We start from the raw sequence: 26,603 nt of genomic DNA, 5'->3' as shown, positions 1-26,603 counted from the left end.
AGTCACGAGCCTGCCAAAATTCAAGAGGAAATGAAAATGGACTCAATCTCTTATGGGAAGTGGTTCTATAGAGCATGTAAGACCTAAAATATTGCTGTTGCCGTCTTTAGAAAATACACTTTCCACATATTATATTTTGCTCTCATTATCAGAATTGAGATGCATGCTAACCCCTCAATGAAGCCCATTTGTTATGAGGAAAATCTAGTGGTTAAATGCACAGGTTATGGCCTAAGGTAGCCATTCAATGTGTCTTTGATAATGAATGCATGAATCAATAGACCTGAATTCAAATCTAGCTGCATCAATTATTGACCTTAGGCAAGTGTCATTTTCTATAAGCCTCAGTTTACAATTCTGGGGGCAATAATTCTTACCGTATAGTTTTGTTTGGGGGATTAAATCAGATAACATATCTAAAGTTTCATACAGTGCTTGGACCATAGTAAAGATTCAGTAAATTATAGCTTTTTTCTTTCTCATTCTAACAGATATTAGAAGGATCTAGAGCTTAATTCTATGATTAAAAGCTCCTTGTTCCTCATTTTGGCAGTCACCGTGTTCTGACTGTGAAAGAGGTATCTCAGAGGCCCTAATTTTGTGTTACTTCTCATTTGATGCCAGAATTCCCTACAAATCACTGACAGGCTCAGTCTGGGCAGCTCCATCAGCAGGGAACTCTTTAAATTCTGATGCATTTGATCTCATTACATGAGGTTTTATTGGGGTGGTCGTTCTCTATGTGAAGTTATATCTCTTTCCCTCCCCAGACTGCCCAATATCTTCAAGAGGAAATAACACCAGTTTCTTTTCTTCATAAAATTTCATTGGAACAAGGTTTATAGCTTCTATCTACTCTTCTCCAGTCCAAACATGTCTGATTCCTAAAGTTCCCTTGAACTTCCAGATGCAATGGATTCAGAGGGTATGAGAAGTAGAAGCAGAATCTGAAAGTCAGGAGTAGGAATAAAGGAGGTAGAAGAGGAACTGTAGCAGTGGCTGTTGGTGCCCTGCTTATGTCTCCTTGGTGCTTGCTGTTATTTTACAGCACCAACAGCTTTCCAAGGAAAGTCCTTATGACTCTCTGCTGAGTGCTTTCCTCTGGTCCTGGCAGCAAACTCAAAGCACAAGAGAGTTAATTTCTCTGGAGCAGCCCTCAACCAATAATAGACAAGAGTTGGTTGATTAATACCCACATCTGACACATGTTCTGTTCCAATGCTATCTAGTAGAAACATAATGTGAGCCTCAAATGTGAGCCTCATGTATAATTTTGAACAAAGTGAAAGGAAGAACGTAAAACTAACTTTAACAATATTTTGTATAACACAATAATCCAAAATATTATCATTTCAATGTATAATCAATATAAAAAGTCAGATATTTTACATTCTTTTTTTTTCATACTAAGACTTTGAAATTAGTATGTGTTTTACATACACATCTGAATTCAAACTAGCCACATTTCAACTACTTGTTGGCCATATGTGGCTAGTGGCTACAGTATTGGACAACATTGTTCAGAGGTCCCCAGTAGAACTGAGTCTTGGTTGCCCACAGTGGAATGTGCTCATGAACACACCCAGTCTTGTCTGCTTTCCTTTTCCTGTCTTTCTTCCCTATTCCTCTTGTGACACTTGCTAAAATCATCTCTCAAATTAACTGCTTAAAACTCAAACCGTTCTATTTTTGCTTCTGAGAGAATATGGCCTAAGACAAGGACTTGGCTTGCCTTTTATAAAACATAGAGTTCAAGGTAAAATTTAAATTAAAATTTCAATTCCTATACCCATGTAGAATGTCTTATTGTAAAAAAGAGCCATATGTTTAAAAAAGACTTTAAATTGTCACTCTGTCTTGAATTAACTTTCATGAATTTAATCTTGCCGTTCTCATTTATCTTGCTCATATGAAATGTCTTTGGAGTATCTTTTAGCTACGAGGCATACTGCCCTTTGAAGCACCCAGTATAAGGGCCTTGTCTTGCCATGGATCATTTGCCTAAGTGCTATAAGTACACATTTCTAAACAGAGAGAGTTGGCTTCTCAATGAGATTTAGATAGCTATCCAAACCACTGAATGATTTTAAGGAAATCAATATTAATGCTAATGCAGAGTCCACAAGTTTGGAGTCAGCGTTTGAGGTTCGGCGGCATTAATTGGATCATCATTTCTGATTTTAGTTCCACCAGGTTTCCTGGGAGTTTGGTCTCCAGCAGCTACATGCAGCTGTTCAAGTCATATTCAATGGCCCAAGGATGCTAAGCCACTCGGGCAGAATGGGCTTGGGAGCTACTCCCAATTTCCTGATACCTGAGTGCTGAAATCATGGAGGATTTTTGTGCTGAATGGTTCCAGCTGGCCTCACCAGACATTGGTGTGCATGCTGGCTTCACTCAGATCTCACACTTAAGCATGTCAGTCTCGAAGATGAGTCTGAACCAGTCTCCCAAGACCTTTAACTGCTGCCTTTCCCCTGCCCTGCATCAATTCTCCTTCTCATTCAAATAGAAAAGCTGGAGGGATTTTTACAAATGCAACTGACACTAATGAAGGGCTACTTGAGTGAATCAACTGGCCAAGACATGCTAGTGAATGATAGTAAATAACAACTTGAATACCTAAACCCACTGGGGTGCTTGTAAATGAACTCTCTGGGGTAAGGAGAGCCCCAGTGTGAAGAGTTTGCAGATTTCTATGGTATAAACACAAATACCATGATCTTTTTCAAGCTTCCAAAGCATGAGGTCAATGAATAGGAGAGCTGGGGAGAGATGGTACAATTAGCTGGTGTGAGCTGGCTCAAGTCAGCCACAGCACAGCTCTGCTGAGCCAGAGTTTAATTGGGCATGTACCTTGTGCCAATAACGTGACATGCATGAACTCATTTAATACACACAACAATTCTACAAGGCAGGAACTGTTATTATTGAGGCTTAAAAGGGATTAGTTCCTTGCTTAAATAGCAGAGCCAGAATTTGAATCCGAGTTTGCCTGACCCCAAAGTTCATGTCCTTTACTTTCTTGCTCCTGTCTCCAGACTTTTATAGTAAGTAGAGGCAGGAGCATTTCAGATGGTATCAGACATGGTCATCTGCAAGGGGAGGCTCTACTCCCATGGGAGGTAGAAGAAGCAGACTGGCTTAAATGCCAAGAATTCCGTGTAAGTCCATTAATCATCTTCCTTAATCCTTAATTCCCTAATGGCAAATGTCTTCCCATGTCCTTTCATTTCCATGACTGCACTGTTAAAATTAGCGCCAGTCTGAGTCAGCAGGGATGGAAAATTATCAACCACCTATGGAAACTCAACCACATCACAGCTGGATGCACGGTTCAGTCCCTCAGGGGACAAAGCCATGCTCCTGGCAAATCTCCCGGTTTCTACCCTCTGCCAGACACAGGGCAAGCTAAAAAACATGATACATTGTCAAGGAGAAGCATGGGGGTGCTTTTGAAGACAAGCAGAAGCAACTCTCCTCTTCACTCCCCCAGGCCAAGAGGGAAAGTTGTTCCTCCCAAGCCACAAGTAGAAACCTGGACACAGAGGTCTTATGTATCTGTGACTTTCATTTACATGCCCCAGAACACTTTACCCATGGTGTCATGAGATGATACAATACTGTTTCATGTAACATGTTTCATGTTCATATTCAACGTGTATGCATGCCCACTGACCCAAGGAGTGCTCTACAACTTTTTCAAAAATAAAATATTAGTACTTTGGGGGGGGGGGTGCTTACATATTTCAAAATGTGGCACATGGGTGTCTTTTTAAATAGTACCCACTGCCCAGGAATTCTCATTCTGGTGGGAAATGAAGACCTAGAAATGTAACTCACAAAAACGCAGAAAGTGATTTGGAGAAATGCTGGTTTGGAGTTGAATTTCCAGCATTGGAAACTCTCTTCTTGCTCCCGGTTGCAGACGACACATTGCAGTGACATAGAAGGGTTAGATTTTTCTCCCAGTGAGGTTGCAAATGTCTCTTTGCCCATTGTATGAATCCCTTTGAGCCCAGTATTTGCACTCGGTGAGCTGCTCCAAGCATCTCGTTTCTGTTTTTGCTGAACCCATTCCAAGGGTCAACATCCATCTTGCACCTGGTGACAGAAGTTTGGGGGAGTTGCTAATGTAGTCATTGGCAAATTTTTTCACCCTGGCTGTGGTAATAACCTTAGATGTGACTGACTTGCAACCACAGAAAACCTAGCCTAGTGCCCAAAGCTTTGCAGTTTATAATGCCAAAGTTTTTAATAGCACATCTATCAAATGTGGGTTTTTGTTTTTGTTCTGTTCCTTTTTTAATAAATGGGAAATGAGAAATGAGTCGCCATAGCTCTCTAATGTAATTTTAGAATCCTGGCATGAAGGCGACAGCTGCTAAGAGAGAATTAGGCAGGGTCCCCATTATATCTTGACCTTAAAGAAAGGCCTGGGGAAGTGAAAATAAAATAGAATTTGAAATGAAATTCTCAAGGCACTGCTAGGCACCAGGGATACGAGAGGGATTAGGAAATACAAGTGCCCTTTTCTCATGGAATTTACATTCTTGGGGATGAGATGAGGAAGGAGACATACGGTAAAGGGATACACCAGAGAGCAAGATAATTTCAGATACAAGTGATGTGTTTGAGAGAGATTTCCTTTGTGAGCCTTTAGATTAAGCAGTCAGGGAAGGCCTTGTAGGGAGCTGAATTTGAACTGAGATTCAAAGGGCAAGAAGGGAGCAGACCTATGAATATGTGTGTTGGAGGAGTAGGGGTGAGAACAGCAGGTGCAAAGGTCCTGAGGCAGGAAGCAGCCTAGCAGTGATTGAGGAACACAAAGGGAAAGGAAACTGACAAAGCTAGAGCCAAACACAAGTGGGAAGTGAGGCTAGTGTGGTAAGCAGGGCCCAAGTGACGTGCTGTGCCAGGCCTAGAATTGGATTTGGATCTTATTCTAAGCAATGGTTTTTAAACAGGCGAGCAATGTGATCTGGTTTATGTTTCAAAAGCTCACACTGTCAAGGATAGAGTGTAGACAATAAAGAATAGAAGCGGGGAGATTAGAAGGCTAGCAGGTTATGAGATGCTGGTGTGGGCTACTGTGGTGATTCCAAAGGTTGAGCACGTTGATGAATATGAAATCTATTTTAGAATGGAGCTGCGAGGGCTATGATAGGATTTGTGATTGCTTCAACCGGAAAAGTAAATGAAGAAAAATATTAAGAATGACATCTCAGTTTGGGGTTTAAATTCCTGGGTAGATAGTGGTACCATTCCTTGAGATGTGTAATACTGTGGAAAGAACAGGCTTATAAACATCAAGTATATGATTATATCTGACTTTAAATTTGAAATGTCCTTTACAAAAAAATTGAAAGGGCCTGATGGGAGTTGAGTACAGGAAAGGAAATTATTAGTGCTCTGAAGTGTGGGGCATAGTTAAGTACCAGGCCCGAAGGGACAATGGGAAGGAGGTGGCTACCGGAGCCAAGAAACTTAGAGGGCCACGTGGAGAAGGCCAACTCTAGGGTCTGTAACCTTAGATTGAGGGATACAACCAGCTCATGAAAACCACCAGGCGCCTAGAAAGTAGATGCCCTGATCTCCCGATTGGCTACATCTAATAGGAAGCCAGAGAACCAGGGAGTTCATTGATGCAATCCAGAAAATTCAGCCTCCCAAGCATAGCAGGGGTGGTGAAGGATGGAGAGTGGATCTAGAGAGGCAAACAGATATCCATTCCCAAATTCCAAACAAGATGCCCTGTAGGCTGTTGAAGACATAAGTCATGAGCTCAGAAAGAAGACCAGGGCTAGATACATAAATTCACACCTAATGAAGTATGCTATATCCAAATGAGTAAACTCGGAGATACTTTCCTGACACTGTCCTCAGAACTTAATTTATTTGCCCCCATGGATAGACTTAGAGGGGCATTGAGGAAAATAGGAAGCACAGTAATTTAAGTGGGAAATACAGAAGTTGTTTAGAATCTGGGTTACTAAAAACAGTTTGTTAAATAAAAGCAGGGTAATTTCTAGCCCCATTCCTTTCTCCATTCCTCTAGCCCTGCTTTCAGGACTGAGTAAGATGAAATTGCACCATGACAATTGTCAACTAATCTATGAAGATTGAAATCAAACACTGTCGGAGGAAAAAAAAATTAACAGGGTTCCCTTATGGAGAATTTCTAAATTTATGAAAGCACATGTGTAAGATTTTACATTTGTGTGAATCACTAATGCTATCTACAAAAATGTTTTAGCTTAAGCCTTAAGTTTAAGTCTATGTAGGTTGGAGAACCACGAGTCCTTGCCAGAATTTCGCTCAGCCATGATGACAGATGAATCTGCAATTAAGATTCAGTGTGTGTAGGTTTACTAAGAAGAAAACATTTTTAAATTTCAACATAGTTTTGAACCCTACTGGTAAATATTTAAATGAGAATATTAAATCTTTGTGATTCCAGAGGGGTTAGAGCCAAAAGGCCTCTCTCCACCCCACAAGAAGAGCAAAGCAAAGAAGCCAGAATGTTCAAAAGACTCTAGTGAGGGTAAGTCCTGTCCCTCCTTCCTTTAGAAAATTATGCCATGAAAAGAAAATATATTTAATTTTAAATTATGTGTATAAACACACTCATGTTCAGATATTCCTAAGGGTTCAAATATCACAGAGAAATTATTTTATCCCTTTCTAATATGTTTGAAGATGAAGAATCAGATTCAAGTTTATTTTGTTAAGGTAAAACCCAAATTTTAAAAGTCCATTTTGTCAGTGTGATGTATTTTCCATGTCTGCAAAGCAAAAAACTGTAGGTAGTGCTTACCAGTTACATGTTCCAAAATTGTGTAAAAGTGAAGGTCAAGATTTGCATGTGATGACCAGCTTTGCAACTATTGGCTTATTGGGAAAAATGTTTTTCTGATAAATACATTCTGAGTCTTTCCAGATTCAGACTTCAACAACAGATGCTGGAAATGGTTCCTGTCTTTAGCATTGTCTTTCATTTTCTAGGATCCTACATACCTTTGCATTTTTGCATTGAATGGGCAGGTCCCACTGGACTCAGTTTTATGAAGAAATGACACTGTCTCTCTTTTACACACTGGTACAACATACAATTCATTCAAATTTTCTTTTAAAATGTTGATGAGGTGTTCTTTTCATGTGAACCTCAAACCTAAGAGTAGTACAAAGTTTTACACTTGATCTTAGCCCAAAGGCAGATAAGCGATAGAGTAGTACAAATTTTTTAAAGGGAGCATATTTACGCCTTGTCCTTCTTGCCTTGAGCCCCACCTCCTCCACTGGGAAATGAAGAGTGTAATAATACTGATGGTGTTGGGTTGGGTCTTGAGGGACGAAGATGCCAAGACGGAAGCAGAAGTGCAGGATAAAGATGAGAGAAATGGGCAATGGAGCAGGAGCAGCTGAAAGGAGAGAAGAAAAGAAGGAGGCTTAGCTGGGAAGTGCCTCAGTCTGCAGTGCAGTCTGGAAGTCCAGAGGAGTCCTGCACTGGACAGGAATAGTTGGGCTCTAGGGTCTCGCTTTCCCATGCTCAGTCACTGGCTGCAAGTAGTTTGGGGAGAAAGTGGCCGGCCTCAGCAGGGACACGATGCCACAGGGGTCCTCAAAAGTGTGGCTGCTGGGCGCTGTCAGCTTACTTATCTCCTAGCAGCAGATCTCACTTGAACTCTTGAGTTGCTCACGTGCCGGACTGCACAGTATCCCTGTGAGTGCTGGGGCTTCCGGTGCTAAGTAATAATGCTGCTTTTTCACCTTTCTGGGAGTTTAGAATCAATCGAGAAGACAAAGCTGAAAGACAGGTGGAAATCAAAGCGTTAGCTTGATTACTAATGTGGTTAGGCCAGAGCATCTGGCTGCCCTGCCCCCAAATAGGCTTCCTAATCCTGGATTTCAGCTGTAAATGGAAAAGCTTTAATCACTGTCCCCTCACAGGCAAGTGCAGGAGTCCTCAGCTTCCTAGACCAAGGCTGCCCTGGTCAGCTTGTTATAGGACGAGCAGACCAGGAACATGCCTTCTCTGTAGGCAGGTGGGTCTGAGGGAGACACAAGATAGGACTGTTTCCTTCTCCCAGGCTTACTGTAAGTGAGGAGAGGTGTAGAAAGGCACAGAAGTAGATGTGATCCCTCCTCTAGACAAGGAGCGAAGGATGAAAGTTTCCTACTGACAGTAAAGAACAGAAATAGCATGTGTACTGGCCTAGCACTGGCCTGGCCTTCTGTCAGTGATGGCTGTTATTATCAATATCATAATCATGGCCATGGTAGGGTATGCACTGCCCTAATTCAGTGAAATGTGCTTGAAAGTTTAAAATTGTTCAGAGAAGAACACTTAGAACCAGGGAAAAGGCCAGCTGCAATAATTCACCCAAGATGTTAAGCTTTGTTACTGCCTGGTGGGAGAGTAGCTGGGGCTTCCAAATCTCCTGTTGTAGTTCAGTCATTTTCTAGACCATCTCTTAAGGCCACACTTGGGTAAAGAGCTGGGGCAAAGCAACACTCATCTTTCCCCTAGAGAAACTCTACCTCACCAAATGATTCCCATCACATCCATAACCTATGTCAAAAGCTGTTTTCCAGAGCCTGAGCCTGTTGTCATTTCTGAGCCTCACATAATGGCTACTAAGCTGTAGCAGTTCTTCCACCTTTAATTAAAGAAGGGAATTCTTCCAAGTCACTCCTTCCAATGTGTGAAAACTTCATTTACTTCCTAAATCAGTTGCTTTGTTTAGGAACGTCATTCCCCAATCCTAATGACTCAATAATACAGCTTCACCTCCTGTCATTGTGTGGTCTAACAATCTGCTCTGAATCATAAAGATGAAAATGTGGTAACTGGATTTGCTAGCAGGGACATTCTGTCTGTGGTGAAATGTGAATGTGAGGCACTCTCCAGAAACATGGGAATTGTGCATTTGTTCCTAAGAGGGCTTCAAAGACAAATAAAAAAGTAAAAATGGCTGGGCAAGGAGTGAGAAAGGGAGCACCATTGGGCAGGCAGTGGTGGATAATTCCATGATGTGCTGTTGTGCTGAACCCCTCTCACCTTTAGTGGGGATGACACCAGGTTTGAGAGGCTGAAGAAGAGCCCCAGAATCACTGAAAGAGACATGGGGTTTTCCTGGGGACTTTCATACAGGAGAGAGAGCCTGATGGCAGGAGCCTGGGCAGGAGGATCACAACCACTTATAAAAAACATACAGCGACAACCTTTACTTAACCCAAGACAAAGGGCCTCCATCCCTTGTACAACCTGAGTTCTACAGGATGGGCTGGAGGCTCAGATGTTCCCTGTAGATAAGAATCTCCAGGTTGCCACTCCTGGATTCTAGTTGAGACCTTCGAACCGCACGGAGGTGCATCCACCACATGGTTCATTCTCAGGATATGCTTAAGTGATTGCTATCAGTTGGTTTACCATACATATGGCACTTACTACTTATCAACGTTTCTATTTTGACAAAATAACCTATGTCCCTGAATTCATGCATTGTACTCTTGAATGTGTTCCATTTCCCGTTATGATACAAAGAGTTACAATCATTCTTTGCTAGTGGATATGCAAATGAAATCTGGTATCACTGGAAGAGGGGCAAGTTTTAATGCTGACCATTACTCTTCTCTCTAGATCTTCTTCCCAGCTTAGAGTTATCCATGTTTTTCTAGCTTGGTCATTTCATATTTTTTTAGAAAGAGAAGCTCCTGGTATTTTTATTTATAGATCACTTGCCTTAATGCCCCAACAATGGGCCCTATCTCTCTTCTCTCCTTCTTTAGGATTCCCTGGCCCACTTCCCACCCTCACAGGCACTACTGATTTCCTCCTTTTACCTGGTAACACACATTTTCAGAAAGGGTTACAGAAAACAAACTCACCTAGATTTTCCAGCATATATAGTCATAATAACTGTATTTAGATTCAGAAGAAAAATTTCAAGAACATATGGTCAAATTTTCTCATTCTACAGAATTTTTTAAAGTACAGACTGCAAATGCTTCGTTAACTTGCCCAAGTCCATGCAGTTGGTTAATGTCACAAACTCTTCTTCTTTTTTTTTTTTCTAGAAAAAACACAGCTTCTGTTATCCTTTTCTCTTTCTCTTTCCTGGAAATTAGAACAAATTTTTTGAAGGAAGAAATATTGTCAACATTATAACCTTGAGTTAAGCATTATTACTTTAGTAAACATCTCGCTGAGATATTGAACATCAAAATTAAAACTCAAACAATTTTGAAATATATTTATTTGCATTTTATGCTGTGTACTTTTGAATATAGTGGTTTTATTATTTTTATTAAAATTTCATGAACCACTGTGTACTTTGGTTTCACACATTCAACACTATACCAATAATGAAATTATTAGTAATTTCAAACTACTAATGGATTGGCTGTCATCTGCTATAAATGATAATGCCGTCTATGAACCAGCAAGGCATAGACAGAATTGTTTGGAAAAAAGTCTGGTTAGTACCAGTTGCATTAATTCTAACTCCCCATAATTTAGATCTTTTTTTTTTCTTACAAAAAGTTGAAAGAATATTATTGCAGAAAACTTATCACCTTTAATAAAGCATACTTTTCTCACACTTCTTCCTTTGTCTTTCAGAAGTAAATGCTCTACAGGTTCCTTTAGTGAAAGTCTCTCAGGACTTATTTGCCTGAAAATGGTGTTATTTTGCATTATTCTTTTAAGGCAGTATTGGTGGGTAAAAATTTGAGGTTGATGGTTATTTTCTTGCAACATTTTGAAGTTGTTTTCCTGTAGTTGTTAAGGAATATTTCAGTTTGTTTTTTGCTTCTTTTAAGCTGATCTGTTTTTCCTTTCTGTCTGCTTTGACAATCTACTCATTATCTTTTGTGTTCCATAGTATCACTATGATGTGCCTAGGTATAGATTCATTTTTATGTATCCTTCTTAGAATTTGCTGTACTTCTCGGATCTGGGAATGGGCATCTTTCATTAGTTCTGAAAAACTCTCACATACCACTTCACCAAATATCACTTCAATCTATTACTTTCTATTCTTTCTTTCTCTGTTTTTCATGACTTTTAACCCATATCACATTTTTGTCCTCTGTGTCTCTTCTCTCTATGATGCCTTCCGGTTAATTTTTTTCAAGTCTGTCATTTAATCTGCTAATTTTCTATTCAACTTTATTTAATCTGATGTTTAACTCTTCACTGAATTTTTAATTATAGTTTTCTTTTTTGATATGTTTTATTTGGTTCCTTTTCAAATATACATGGACATTTTTTATTTAATTCACACATAAAATACCTTTAATAATCTGCATCATAAATTTTTTTTTTTTTTTTTTTTGAGATAGAGTTTCGCTCTGTCACCCAGGCTGGAGTGCAGTGGCTGGATCTCAGTTCACTGTAAGCTCCGCCTCCCAGGTTCACGCTATTCTCCTACCTCAGCCTCCCGAGTAGCTGGGACTACAGGCGCCCGCCACCTCGCCCGGCTATCTGCATCATAAATTTTAATATCTCTAGTGTGTACAAGTCTGATTCAGCAGTTTATTGACTCTGCAAACTTACGCACTTGGTTATTTCCTTGTGTATTTTGCCTTTTTGATGATCATGTTCCTTGGATTTTTACTTATGGAAGCTTTTGTGATGTTGCTTTAAGAGCTCATTTATTTACACTTGGTTTTCTAAGATACCTGAAGATACCACCTTAGCAATACCTTAAAGTACATATTAGGCTTAGAGTTTTGTTTTTATTTTGTTGGCTAATGGTCCTTAAACCCATGTTAGTCCATGTATAGGATGAGGAAATCTCAACAGAGACCTTTTTCTTCCCTTTGTTTCCTCTGCGACAAATGCTAAAACTGACATAGGCAAATCTCCCACTATATTTATGACCCTAGCACGGGCCCCTCCATGCCTCACACGTGTGGCTCATTCAAATCCAAGCTCTAGCTGTTGGTTCTCAAAGAGTGTTCTTGAATCTGCACCCATCAGCCTCACCTGGAAACTCACGCCTATAATCCCAGCACTTTGGGAGCCCAAGGCGGGTGGATCACTTGAGGTCAGCAGTTCAAGACCATCCTGGCCAACATGGTGAAACCCTGTCTCTACTAAAAATACAAAAATTAGTTGGGCATGGTGGTACATGCCTGTAATCCCAGTTATTCAGGAGGCTGAGGCGCAAGAATTGCTTGAACCCAGGAGGCAGAGGTTGCAGTGAGCTGAGATTAAGCCACTGCACTCCAGCCTGGGCAACAGAGCAAGACTCAGTCTAAAAAAAAAAAAAATTCTAGGTTCACATCCCAGACCTACTGAATCAGAAACCTGAAGTGGGGTGCAGTAATCTGTGCTCTCAAAAGCGCTTCATCTGAAGATGCACACTCAAACTTGAGAACTGCTGTTCTTGAGTCTAGGTTACCTGGGGTTGGCAGATGCCTCAAAGCAAAAATTGATTTCAGTGCCTGCTTAGAACTCTTGATCCTGACACTTTTATCATTTCTGTTTCTAGGAATTTCCCTTACAAAAGCACCATCTCAGCCATGTATCCAAGAATTAGATAGATGCATACATATATATGTACATACATATAGATAGCGCAAATACCTACACATCTATATATATGCACACACACATATAGGTATGTATATGTGTATACCTGTAAATGTATATATGTATACACATACCTTTGTGTGTATGCATATATATATAGATGTGTAGGTATATGCTATCTAATTGGTATGGTATGATATATATACATATACATGTATGTGCCATGTATGTATATACACGCATATATGTGTGTGCAATATATAAATCTGTAGGGTATGTGCTATCTATATGTATGTATATATGTATGTAGGCACATACATATGTGTGTATATACGGGTAGGTATGTGCTCTATATGTATATGTATTATGTATTGTATGCACCAAATATATGGTGTGTATATATCTATAGGTATGTGCTATCTATAATGTATGCAATCTATTTACTTATCTATCACACAGACATATGTGTATATGTGTGTATATATACACATATGTGTATATATGTATCTCTACATGCATATAGATATATACACGTATGTGTGTACATATATACACATATACATATATCTATACACATACATACATTTCTAATACATAGCCTGGAAAGATATATATCAAGTTGACCTCAGAAATTATCTTGGAGAAGTGAAGAAGGAGCACAGTTGGGTTTTGGAGAGTTTACTATTCAACTTTCTAAATGTATGTGTAATTGAATATGCACACACACATATAATGAATTATTTTATAAAACAAACACATATTTTCATTAAAAAAGAACTAAATGGACTATATGCTGCTAAGTTCAGTAGCGTGTTTCAAACAGTAATTTTCTCCATACCTAAGTCTCCAAAGCCTTCAGTGGCTTTGGTTAACAAATATCACTTTCCATTATATTTTTACAGAAAGCACTAGCACTTTGACTCTCGTTCCACAATTGCCTTTAAATAGAATATTCAATAAGCATGCGTGGGATGCTCATTCCTCAGGAAACTGAACCCTTGCAATCCTAAATCAAGCAAACCTATATTGCACTTTAAAATATTAATGATGTCTTTTGTCAGATGAAATTATATGTGGAAACATTTTGGAAACTAGAAAGCACTATGTCAGTTTGAGGGATCTAATGATAATATTAAAGTTATTATTATTATTTTACTAAAATAAATTTTTCTGAATACATGAGCCATTTATGGAATGTAGCTTGTATTTCCTGAGAGGCAGAATTTTCTTTCTGCCCCATTATTTTCTATGCATATTAAAGTATCGTGTGACATGCTGTTTTGTGAGTGGCTGGACAGAAGGGACATTCTATCTTTCAGAATGCCATGCAGCAGTTCATGCATTATATTCATAAGCATGATTTTTAATTTAATTTTTTTGACAAGTGCAGTGAAGGGTAAAATCAGGCAGTCATAATTTTGACTTTGCTATCACTCAAATGAGCTTAGTGATTGACCAGCTTTAAACAAAATAGCAGGATTCAGGAAAATCAGCTTTTCCCTGAAGAAAAGCTTTGTTTTATCCTCTAGACCTTAAAATATCAAGAATTTAAGCAACATGTGTAAATTTCCATGGTGAAAAATCAGAATACAATAAATGCCTATACCACCATCTTGCTTCAATCATATTTTTCTTATGTTCTGCTTGATTCCAGGCCATTCTGAAGTATCCCCCACCACAAAGTAGTAGAAGGACCCAGTGGTCTATTTTCATTTGTACTGTTGCTCCCCACACGTAATTACCCATTAAACAAACCACAGAGTTCTGTTTCAGAGTCAGCTCTAGGACTTTAAATGGGACTTAGAGAATGTGAGTATTAAGGCATTTTCCATTGTGAGAAGGGCTGAATCTACCAAGGCAGAGAAACCACAGGTTCTGTTTGACTGGGAATGATCCCAATTTATGAATATTGCCATTGGCATTTGTTAGCAATGTTCCCTTTCGCTCTTGGAGGTAACCCAAGTTTGGTGATAATGTATATGGACCCTCATACCCACAGAGAAACAGTTCAGTATGAGCATGGACAGAACTCTCAATTGTTCATGTTCTGCTTCCTACTTGGGCAGTTTTTCTAACCTAAGACTCAGTTTCTTCATACATGAAATATATGGAAGGGAAACTGATCTTGCAGGACTGCAGGGCAATTTAAATAAGATGATTTATGGAAAACACCAGGAACGTTGACTAGGCAGAAGAGCTGGTCAGTGAGTATATTGAATTTCAAACAAGAAGAGCTCCCTCCCACCAAAAACTCCCCTACCTTACTTATTAATGCTTGAAATTCCTTTTAACATGAACAAAATACTTTTGCAAGCAGAGATACATTTTTAAATGCATTGCTTGCATCGCACATCTGGCTGGGTTTGTTTCTCTCCTCTTTCAGCACTCAGGTTAGGTTCACTCAGCACACTCTGCATGCCTCCCCACCCCAGCCCTCAATCGCACCAATTCCAGTGCCAAAGGGACTTTCTTCCAGTCTGTCTTCATCTTCCTGATCTCTATTCCCCTTCTCCTCAAGTCCAGGTTCCCAAGAAACTACAGGAGGTCCCCCACTTACGATGGTTTGATTTAGGATTTTTTGACTTGATGGTGTGAAAGCAGTAGGCATTCAGTAGAAATATTCCTTTGGATTTGAATTTTGATGTTCTCCTGGACTCTCGATATGATAGTCTCTCCTGATGCTGCTCAGTGAGCCGCAGCCCCCAGTCAGCCGCACCATCACGATGGTAAACAACTGATACTGCACTCTAGGGTGGCCTGTGTTGTCAGCAGTTTTTGGATATTGTGTTTTGTGTTTTCACATTCCATCATGTCTACAAAATGCCCATCTTTGCAAGTTAGGTGTATTAAATGCATTTTTTGCTTACAGTATTTTCTACCTACAATGGGTTTATCAGGACATGAGCCCATCTTAAGTCAAGGAGCATCAGCAGCCTATCTCCAATATTTACACAACCACACACCTCATTTATTTCTCAGTCTCTACTTACTGTCTCTAAAACTTTATGAAGGATACCAGGTTAGGTCAGGGGCAAGAGGAAAGAGGTGGTCTCTAGTTATCAGCCCTCAGTTCAGAGCTTGCCACTGAGACAGTCATTGTTTGGTCCTCATGGTCCCTTGAGATCTGTTGAATCTCAGCTATTTCTGTAAGATGCTGGGACCAAGAATCTCTCTTCTGAAGCTGGGCCTTATTCTTACTGCCTGTGGTCTTCTTTCCCTGATAAGTGTTTCTCAAAATATGGCCAATGGAACCCTGGGGGAGGTCCCCCAAAACCCTTCCAGCGATCCACAAGGTCAAAATTAATTTTGCATTGAGCAGTGCTCCCAGAAGTCTCCACTCACATAGAATTCAGTGTGCATGAGGTCCTCTATAGTTATGCAAAAGAATGCTACTGCAGAAACATCTACTGCATCCTTCCTCCAACCACATCGGCATAGCTGCCCACCATCCAGTTTCTCCAAGGACTCATTCCACATACTTTTATAATGCCTACCATTTGACAGTATAGATATTGTTCTAAGCCCTGAACACAATACAATATATAATATATGTATTTTATTAATCTATTATAAGCCCCTGCTTTCTTGGGGCTTATATTCTATATCTAAAATAACGTCCCTACTCTCTTGGGGCTTTTATTCTAGGGTATGTGGCATTGGGGGATGGCAGATATAACATGAATACAGTGTATAATTATTTATCTATTGCTGCCTGAAAATTTATCCTAAAGCTTCAACCAACGATAAGCGCTTATTATCTCGGAGTTTCTGTGAGTCAGGAATTGGAGAGTAGCATATCTTGAGGTTCTGGGCCACCATATCTCATGCTAATGTGTGGCAGTTTAGGTCACAAAAGATGGCTTCTACCTTGCACCCTCTCGCATCACTTGCTCTGGGGTAAGGCAGCCGCCACCTCTGAGGACCCTCCAGCAGCTCGGCGGAGAGGTTCTCATGGTGAGGAGCTGAGGCCCCCTGCTGGCAGCCAGCACCAAGTTATAAGTCATGTGAGCGGGCCATCTTGGAGTCAGATCCTCCAGTCCCAAGGAAGCCCCCAGGTGACTGCAGACCTAGCTGACATTGTGACAGCTTCATGGGAGACCTCATGCCAAGAGCCATGGAGAAAAATCAGGCAGGGGAGGAGCTGGGGAATGCCCAAGGCTGTATCAGTGTGGGAGTGAGTGTGTGTGTGTGGCGGGGGAAATTAGGAGACAGCTGGGTTGGGTTTTAAAATATGTTAGATCTCTCTGATTATTAAGTTTCTATTTGAGAAGAAATCTGAAAAATATAAAGGGGTAAGCCAGGCAGCTCTCTGGGAAGAGAGTGCTCCAGTAGAGGAAATAGTAAGTGGGCCGGGTGCGGTGCCTCACGTCTGTAATTCCAGGCCCTTTGGGAGGCCGAGGCGGGCAGATCACTAGAGGTCAGGAGTTCGAGGCTAAAAATACAAATATTAGCCAGGCATAGTGGCGCACGCCTGTGATTCCAGCTACTTCGAGGCTGAGGCAGGAGAATGGCTGGAACCCGGGTGGCGGCGGTCGCAGTGAGCCGAGATCGCGCCACTGCACTCCATCCTGGGTGACATGAGTGACACTCTGTCTCAAAAAACAAAAACAAAACAAAACAACAAAATAGTAAGTGCTGAAGCCCCAGTGATCAAGGCATCTGACTTATCCTCATAAAAAGCAAGAAGGTCCCTGTGACAGCAGCAACAGAGAGCGAAGGGGAGGAGAGAAACTGGAGAGGTCATGGGGGCCGATCCTGGAGAGGGGTGAGTGCCACACTTGCGTGTGCATGAGAATCACCAGAGGGTGTGTGAAACCCAGATTTCAGGGTCTCACCCCCAGTCTCTGAATCAGTAGGTTTGGGGATGGGGCAGAGACTCTGCACGTCCAATAATTTTCCAGGTGATGCTGATGCCCTGCAATGGAGATTATATCTTGAGAATCACTACCTTGGGCGTTGTTGACCACTGTAAGAACTTTGGCTGCTTCTGTCAGTGAGATGCTAAGAGAGTATTTTAAGCAGAGATAGGACATGCTCTAGCTTACATTTTAAAAGGAACCTTCCGGTTACTGTGTTGAGGACAGACTGTGAGCGGCTAAGGGCAAAACCAGGAAAGAGTTTATTGGAGCAAGGGATACGAATGGCTTGACCCAAGTATCAGCGAAAGGCAAGAGTGAGAATTGGTCGCTTTTGGGCATATGTTAAAGGTAAAGCCAACAGAATCCGCAGATGTGTTGTATGTGGCATGTGAGAGAAAGAGAGGAGGCACGGATGAGTGTTTTCATTCTCTCCACAACCACGGAATCCAGAATAGAAGTCATGCCCTGGTTATACTTAATTCAAACATTGTAGGAAAAATAGTTCTTCACTAGTCATACAGTCTGCTTGTCCATCTTGTCTTCTTGCTCTCCTCACCCCAGAAAGATCATAGTAGTGCACCCCAAGGCCAAAGTTCCTTTTTTTACATTTTTAATTTTTTTGCTGTTGCTTTTTTAGAGACAGGGTCTCACTATGTTGCTCAGGCTGGTCTTGAACTCCTGAACTCAAGTGACCCTCCAGCCTCGGCCTCCAAAAGTGCTGGGATTACAGGCATGAGCCACCATGCCCAGCCCAAATTTCTAATTAAGCAAAAGCAAAACTTTCAGGCACAAAGAAAAATCTCCTAAGTATCAAAAAGAGTAAAAGCACAAAATATTGACACAAACTGAGTAAAAGATTATTTTATGTGATTTAGATAGTATGATTTCAATATGCTTCTCCCCATAAAAGGTGTTTTTTAGTGTTGTTATCTTGTTGCTTTTCAACAAGAAACTTCCTAGTTAAGGAATGATCATGTAATTGCTGTAATTTATGATTGCCAAGCTCAAGAAGATAGTAAGAAAGATAGAAAGGAAGGAGATAAAGAAAGAAAGAAGAGAGGGAGGAAAGAGGTGGGGGAGAGGGAGAAAAGGGAAAATATAGTTGCAAGCTAATGGAAAGACCCCTGAACTAGGAATCAGACCCCTGAATTCTGTTTTCATCCCTTAGGTATACATATATCATATTCTTTACCTCATGTCTCTCAGGTCCATTTAGATATCAAATTCTGTAATTCTACAAACCATCATATTCATGAACATTGATTCTTTATGAGCTCTTTTCTTCATGCTCAGTAAATATTTCCATCCTTAATTGAAAGCACAGAATCATGGTTTTTAATGGCCAAGTGGGCCTCTGAGAACATCTAGGGCAACACTCTCGTTTCACAGATGAGGAAACTTTCTTTTAAAACTCCTCTGAAATTGTCTAGAGGACTCATGAAAGGTGATACTCAATTCACTGTTTAAAAACTAAAGGAAAAAATCAGTTTTTCAGGCATAGACAGTGGATCTTTTTATAGCAATTTTAAAGGTACCTTTCTTTAAAAGTTATAGATGTCTGTGAGTAATTTAGACTATATGTTTAACCATTTGTCTATTATGATTTCCTAAACCAAGGATGAAGAATGCATCAGTCAGATGCATTTGCCTTTGTTTTGTTGAAAACTGAGTCCTTGGGTTTATAGAACTAAAGCATTAGAGTGATTGTTTTCAATGTTGACACCGTGTCAATAGGACATTTGAGGACTTATAATATTAGATACTAATTTTTCAACAGAGAAAGGGTTTGTTTTGTCTTTAAGGAGCGGTATTGCTATTTGAACAATGATGAATTTTCATGTTATGATTTTGTAGCTGTATTTCAAATTTTCAGTTTTCTAATGTAACAAAGTTGTGCTTTCCTACTATACCAGAGAGAGCCTTAAAACTGTCCACCTACACTAGAATTTCCTGGATTCACGCCACACTCTCCTAATGCCTCACTCAAGCGTGCCTGTTCTCCCCTACCTCTTGTCGCTCTGGAGCCATCAGAGATAGTCTTACGAAATGATTTCACCTCCAGGGATCACCATGCCTGAGGAATGATATGCAGAAACCCAGGGTACTGTATTCTCTGTAGACAGAAAATGCTAGCAGAACCACTTGAATCATTTCTCAATTCTTCATCCTGAGAATTCCCCACTGGCTTCTAAGAATCTTTGCTGCTGGCAGAAGGAAAGTAGATACGGGGTTTGAGAGGAAAGGGGTAGAGGGAAGGGGAGACTGGCTCTAGAATGTGGGGCAAAAGTGGAATGTTTTGCTGAGTGCTTACTGAACAGTTGCAAACTGCCACTCTTGGGAGAACCTCTCATTCAGCCACTTATGGTGAATCCTAAAAGGCAGATGCTTGCACCTAGCCCAACCCTTCACCAAATCAGAAAGCCCCATGTTAACTAGATGCAATGCATCTTTGGAGCACCATTTCTTTTGCCTTTGTTTTTTATTTTAAACAATTTCAAACTTATAGCAAATTTGCAAGTGCAGTAAAAGAAGCTTTTATCCTGAACCATTTGGGAATACGTTGCCAATCTAATGTCTTCTATCCCCCAAAATTTCACTGAGCATTTTCTACAAACTTGGGCATTCTTCCTGCATGAGCACAATAAAACGATCAAAATTAGAACAGGAACACTGATATATCACTACTATCTAATTTTCAGATCTCATTTAAGTTTCACCAGTTTTCCAATGATGCTTTTGTAACAAAAAAAAAAAAAAACCTTTCAAACTCAAATTTCTCATTTCGCTGTCACATCTCTTTATTCTCCTCCAGCCTGGAACAGTTTCCCAACCTTAATTTGACTTTACTGCCCTTGACAGTTTTGAAGATTGCAGGTCCATCATCTGGTCAAATGTTTGCAGTTTGAGTTGGTCTGATGTTTTCTCATGGCTGGATTCAAGTGACGCATCTTTGAAGAACTATCCCAGAAGTGATATTGCGTACTTCTCATGGCAGGCTTTGAAGGGCCCGTTATCTCAATTTGTTCCATTATTGACAATACTCACTCGCTTTGATTACTTGATTAAGGTGGTGTCTCAGAGGCTCCTCAACTACACAGCTGCTTTTTCTTCTGTTTGTCATTGATGAGTACCCCTTGTGGGAAGGCACAATGAAACTAGGTAAATGGTCCATTCCTCAATAAACTTTCAGTTTATTCATTTGTGTACTTATCTGTATCCTCGTGGACTCATCATTTCCCCTTCTATTCCATGGGTTATAATAATGCCCTAGCCTTGGTACCCACCAATTCTTCAAGGAGGTTTGGTTTCTTTTAGTGAAGAAGTGTATCTGGAAACTAAATCTGAGTATTAAGTGTGTGGATCACAATTTGAGATATATTATTTAAAATGGAATGGTCAGATTATCTTGATGGTTCAATGTGGGGAACCAGCTCACAAGAGCAGTCAATCACGTCTTCCTGATGAATTCACCCAACTGCCAGAATGGTTTTCTTATAGACCTTCCATTATGGCTGTTGCCAAGAGAGCAAATTGTCCAACTTTGGTGAAGTTTTTCAGAGTACAGCCCAGTGAGAATGGGGAGAACATGGAAATCTGTTTGGTGTTTAGGGTTTCTAAAAGTGTTAGAAACTCTGTCCTGTTGTCAAATTTTGCTTGTCCATTATGTAACATCAAATCAACTAATTAGCAAAGGGTTAATATTACATATGTAGGCACGCCCTTGAATTGTTTATGCACTCTTTTTTTGTCCTCTTTTTGTTGCAAATGTTAAAATACACATGAGACAAATGTCACATTTCTACACTGATGACGCGATGTGCTGTGAGTGTGGACAGTTATTTTGCTAATTCTCCTCACTGGTAGTTTCGTTAGATGGATGATTTCCCTGAATTAGCCATCATAACTGCCATCTGTTCCTGTGCATAGATACAGAGATCTAAAGGGTAGAGGTCAGGAAGAATTTTAATAAGGGCCGTGTGCTCAGTTGCCTCTGTTTGTCTCTCTAGAACATTCTCTAGACTGCTTTTTGCCTGAGACCCTCCCCTAAGGGGCTGCATTGACTGGACTCCCTCACCCTCAGGCTTTGGGTTGATTAACCAATATTTCTCAATTTTTTTTTTCATGATTACACTCCCTAAGGAGGCTTTTTGGACATTCTTTTTCTAATTGTCTCTGCCTGATCATGAAATTTTAATACCATAAATATATTGCAGATCTCTTTATGAACTGTGTCTTTTGGAGGGCACAGACCATTATAACAGCCAAGGGTTTTTTGCTGTTTTTTTTTTTTTTTTTTTTTCCTTTTACCCTGCCAATGACAAATGTTTGCTCCCCATTGGGAAGGTACGTGCTAGACCAGTGGAAGTCATTTAAGGGAGATTGGAGAATGGGGGGAAAAGTATTAAGGACAAAAAGACATTTATTCTCTTTGACCCTTGCTGCCAGACAGAAATGACTTCACCCAAGGACCCAGCACAAACCTCCAGCTATTGCTTGGTTTCAGCCGACCCCTCCCTTTCTCTTCTCAGGCCTATGGGTGGTAACAGCTCCCATCCACTGCTAGTCTTAGACATCTTTACTTTCCTTAATTGATTCCCTTGACTCTGCCCACATCTTTTAAAATATCCCACATTAAACTTTTTACACCCCTTTGAAAGTGTCCTGCTTCCTGCTGGGACCATGAGTAGTCTCTTCTAGGTGGAATCCATATCGCCTTCTGTGACCTAGTCTCCAAGTCAGGCAGTCTCATTTCAACTACTGTCTTTCCTTATGCTTTTCTTTTTCCTTTCTGGACTCTTACCTTTCTTTTATTCCTTACTCAGCAACAGTGTCTGCCCATTAAAATGCACCTTTGCGGTGGTGGTTTGGTTTTCTTTATCGCTCTTATTTTTTCCCTTCCTGTTGCATTTTCACTGGCATTGCATGGGATTTTTGTTTGGGTACTAAGCCATGGCATCTTATACCCTTCCATGCTTGACATTTCTCTTTCTTAGCTTTCCAAGCACCCAAGTCACCCTGACAGGCTCTTCAATACTTTCTTCCCACAAGTTAGTGATCTTAGCTGGCAAGAGCAGACAATGGAAGTTCCAGGTACTAGGGATGTATAAAACTTGTTGGCTTAAAATAATGACATTTATTTTGCTCACACATCTGCAAGCTTGGCAGGGCTCGGCAGGGATGGTTGTCTCTGCTCTACTCAGCACTGGCTGGGGTGGCTCAGAAATTGGGAGGCTGAATTATCCAAGGTTCTCTTACTCACTTGTCTGAGCCCTGGGCTAAGAAAACTCAAACAACTGAAAGCTGGAACAACTGGAGCTCTTTGGACATCTCTCTAGCTTGATGCAGTCTCTCCATGTAATCTACCAGCATGGGGGGCTTAGGGCAGTCTTACTTGTTACACATTGACTCAGAGCTCCCACACTGATTATGTCAGGAGAAAGAGCCTGTTATTCAGTGTTATTTTGACCACATTCTATTGGTTGAGGTTAACAAGTCCCCCCAGGATTAAGGGGAGAGAACTTAGACCCTACCTCTTAAAGGAGAATGTCAATGTCACATTGAATATTTTTAAAAAGCGGAATGAGATATGTATAGGTACAGTCGTTTTTGGAAAAACAATCTGATCTGCTTCAGTATCATACACATAAGTACATAATATAATTTCTGAGACCTTGTGGAAGTCCTGTGGGGTTCAGAAGAAAATACTGGAAATTACTAATGAAAACAAGCAGAGATAGGAAGATGTGAGTAAGGGGGTCTTAATACCTACTTTGTATAATAATGGGGCTCAGGATTTCTGAGTGAGAAGATCAAGAGTAGGTACAGTCAAGGAAATAAGAACTCTGGATTCCTGTCTATACAGATTGAGTCAAGCAAGTCTCTGATCTCTGTCAAATGAAGAATTAATCTTATGATTTTGATGTTCTCTCCCAAAACCCCTGGTTCTGTTATGCCATCATCAACTCACTTTTCTGTTTCCTGTTTAAAGTCACTTTCCCTCAATATTTACTGACTCCAAATTCTGTTGCTTTTGCTGAGAAGACAGTCACACTGCTGTCCACGCAGCTCCACTCAATCAAGTGTGAGCTTCAAGTCCTCAGTGGCACCATGCATTATTTCAAGAGTTATTCTTCCTTTGTGTATGAAAATTTGCATTATGAATGTGTGCCCTCAGAGAAGTAATGGGAAATTGGGGATTGTGCTGTGGTCAAGTCAGAGGACATGTGTGTGTGTGTGTGTGTGTGTGTGTGTGTGTGTGTAGCTATCACCATTCTTTTTCTCTAAAAGAGAGTTTTGATGGTAGATGAAGGCCTGGGACCACTAGATTCAAAAGTGGAGGATGTAAAAGAATTTGGAAATAGATTAAACACAATTCTAGAGTTGTCTATGAAGCTCTCTTTATAAAGTATCTTCATATGCAACAGCACACGTAGTAGGCACTTTCTGATGACCGTCACAACAGAGCTCAGAATGGCTGAAGCCCTGAAATGATGTGCACTGTATATGAAATTGAACACATCAGCCCACGAATGTTTTTAAATCTGTAATTTAAAAAACTCTCAAGGTGTTGCCAATGTGAAAATAAGCGAGAGCCACAAGCAACCTACCACATGGTTTGTAGAGGCCAAGATTCTCTCAGATTCAAGGATAGAAAAGCCATTTAAAACTGTTTTAAGCAAACTTGTATCTGAAAAGTCTATGTGATACTTAATTAGATAATTTACCAGTTGCATCAGAACTAGGTCTCTCTACCCATCTCTGTGCTCTGCCTCCCTCTGTGTTGGCTCTATTTCATACTCTCACCTCTCTGGGACAAAGATGACCACTAACTGCTCTCCCATCAAACCCAATGTAAGTGGCATACTTCTTTCTCAATAGCTCCCATGAAAGATCTGAAATTGTTTCATTGTCTCTGATTGGCTAGACTCTGATTGAGTGTCTACCTTTGAACCAATCGCTGTGGCCATTGACATGTAGTGCCCTGACTAGGTCTAGGACACATGGCAACTCTGGGACCGCGAGGTGCAGGGGTGGAGCAACATGGTTAGCTATAGTTGAAACTATGGATCAAGTAGGAGCTGAGTGGTTCCCCAGAGGAAAACAGGGGAAGTATCAACAGGGAAAATAGATGGTATGCCTTCTATTCTAGTTCATCGTCAGTAAATATTATTTGATCATTGAATTCTTGTGTCATGTTCTTTAAAGACAGACAATAAGAGTTAAGAGGACATAATATCATGGCTAACAATGTTGTTGTAAATTCGTTATCAATTCTTCTCTTTCCACTCTCGCTTTATTATAAAAGATCAAAGGGGACTTTCAGGAAAGCGTTAACACTACTTAAAAGCCCCACCTCGAAGACTGCAGGTGTGGAGAGAAGCTATAGTTAAAGTGGATCCAGCCAGGATAAATGTGAAGGATAGGCAAGAAGCATTGGTAGGTGAAGGTGAATAGTGCAAGGGTATGGACTGAAAATCAGTGTGGTGGGAGAAGTGAGAAAACACCAGCGGAGGAAATAAAAGCAAAACAAAAGAGAGAATGCCACCACTGTATGTTGTTGCTGGGATTATCCATAGGAAACAGACATGTGGAAAAGGATCCTGTGACTAAGAATAGGGCGTATAGGAATTAAATAGTACTGTTAGCCTAAAACAGAGTACATTGGAAAGCAATGTGGAATTCAACTTTTAAAATTTGCATGTTGGGCATGTTGGCATGTGCCTGTAATCCCGGCTACTCAGGAGGCTCAGGCAGGAGAATCGCTTGAACCTGGGAGACAGAGGTTGCAGTGAGCCAAGATCGTGCCGTTGCACTCCAGCCTGGGCAACAAGAACAGAACTCCGTCTCAAAAAAAAACAAAAAACCAAACAACAACAACAAAATTGCATGTTTGCTTTTTAAAACGTTGTTCTGTGTTTCCAAGCTGTTTTGACAGTGGGTCAAAGGAATGTCAGTAGTACTGATTATGAGTGGCTTCATTTTAAATGGCAGCCCCAAGCAAAGGTGAAATTTGAACTTCTGTTTACATTTAGAAATTCTCTGGATGGTCTGGTAACCTTGTCTTTAGAAGGCTGACGTTTATATATTGGCAGCCACAGGGAATTATTTCCCTTTGGGTGTTCAATTGCTATCCAATTTCCTTATCTGCTGCCCATTAAATTAGGAAATGTTGGATGTCATCATCTGCTTCACTTTCCAATCACTTTACCAGCAATAGGCTTCAATAACTAGTGCCTTGCAGTGTTATTTTGCAAGCCATGGTTTCCTCAGGATGCATTTTAAAAAATAGATACCAGAAGTAATGTGAAGAGCCAGTTTATAGGTTTAAGACCTGATTTTGAGATTCAGACATAGTTCTTAGGAGGCTGAATCCTGAGGTTTTTCTTTTCAACTTACTCACTATACAGTGTGTTATATTTCCAAATACGAATCTTGGCAAGGACAGGTTTGAAGCAGTCTAGCTCCATTGACCACAAATGTTGATTATCGGTGAAACATGATAAAAACATCACATCTCTCATCTATCAAAAGGTGCCTTCAGTGGCGGTTATTGGAATGCAAAGAGGATGTTTGTTGGAATCGGGAATAAAAAACAAATAAGGTTCTAAAACAAAAGGTAGCGATGATTTGACATTGAATGGTCAATGTCAAATGCCAGAAATTTAATTAAATTTTAATTGAAATATAATTCTGCATTTATAATTTAATTTAATTATATGACAATGAGTATTCGCATATAGTAAGTTAGGAAAGTTTTCTAAAGTCAGTTGGAAAGGCACCATGCAGTGTGTCATAACAAAAAGGACAGAGGCTACAAGGCCAGTCAGATCTGGGTTTGAATCCTGGCTCTACCACTGACTGGCTCTAAGCCTCAGTTTTCTCATCTGTAAAACAGGAATAATAGTTCTTACTCTGCTTACTTGGCAAAGATTAAAAGTAAAATGTGTTATTAAAAAAACCATTCATAGGCCGGGCGCGGTGGCTCAAGCCTGTAATCCCAGCACTTTGGGAGGCCGAGACGGGCGGATCACGAGGTCAGGAGATCGAGACCATCCTGGCTAATACGGTGAAACCCCGTCTCTACTAAAAAATACAAAAAACTAGCCGGGCGACGAGGCGGGCGCCTGTAGTCCCAGCTACTCGGGAGGCTGAGACAGGAGAATGGCGTGAACCCGGGAGGCGGAGCTTGCAGTGAGCTGAGA

At 40.5% G+C, this 26,603-nt stretch overlaps 1 protein-coding gene and 1 long non-coding RNA gene across 3 annotated transcripts in view; one reads left to right on the top strand and one right to left on the bottom strand.

Moving 5' to 3' along the window:
* MACROD2 (mono-ADP ribosylhydrolase 2) overlaps nt 1-26,603 on the top strand; it is a 161,957-nt gene that overhangs the window by 667 nt on the left and 134,687 nt on the right. The gene's annotated exons all lie outside the window — the stretch shown is intronic.
* Nucleotides 5,867-26,603, bottom strand: part of LOC108544417 (uncharacterized) — a 31,108-nt gene continuing 10,371 nt past the window's right edge. The window contains exon 2 of the long non-coding RNA XR_001889833.1: nt 5,867-7,806. This is a non-coding gene — a long non-coding RNA (uncharacterized LOC108544417). The remainder of the gene's footprint in view (nt 7,807-26,603) is intronic.

Source organism: Rhinopithecus bieti, unplaced genomic scaffold (assembly GCF_001698545.2).
Source record: "Rhinopithecus bieti isolate Rb0 unplaced genomic scaffold, ASM169854v2 scaffold_25396, whole genome shotgun sequence".
Taxonomy (NCBI): Eukaryota; Metazoa; Chordata; class Mammalia; order Primates; family Cercopithecidae; genus Rhinopithecus; species Rhinopithecus bieti.
This window is presented reverse-complemented; position numbering and strand designations above follow the sequence as displayed.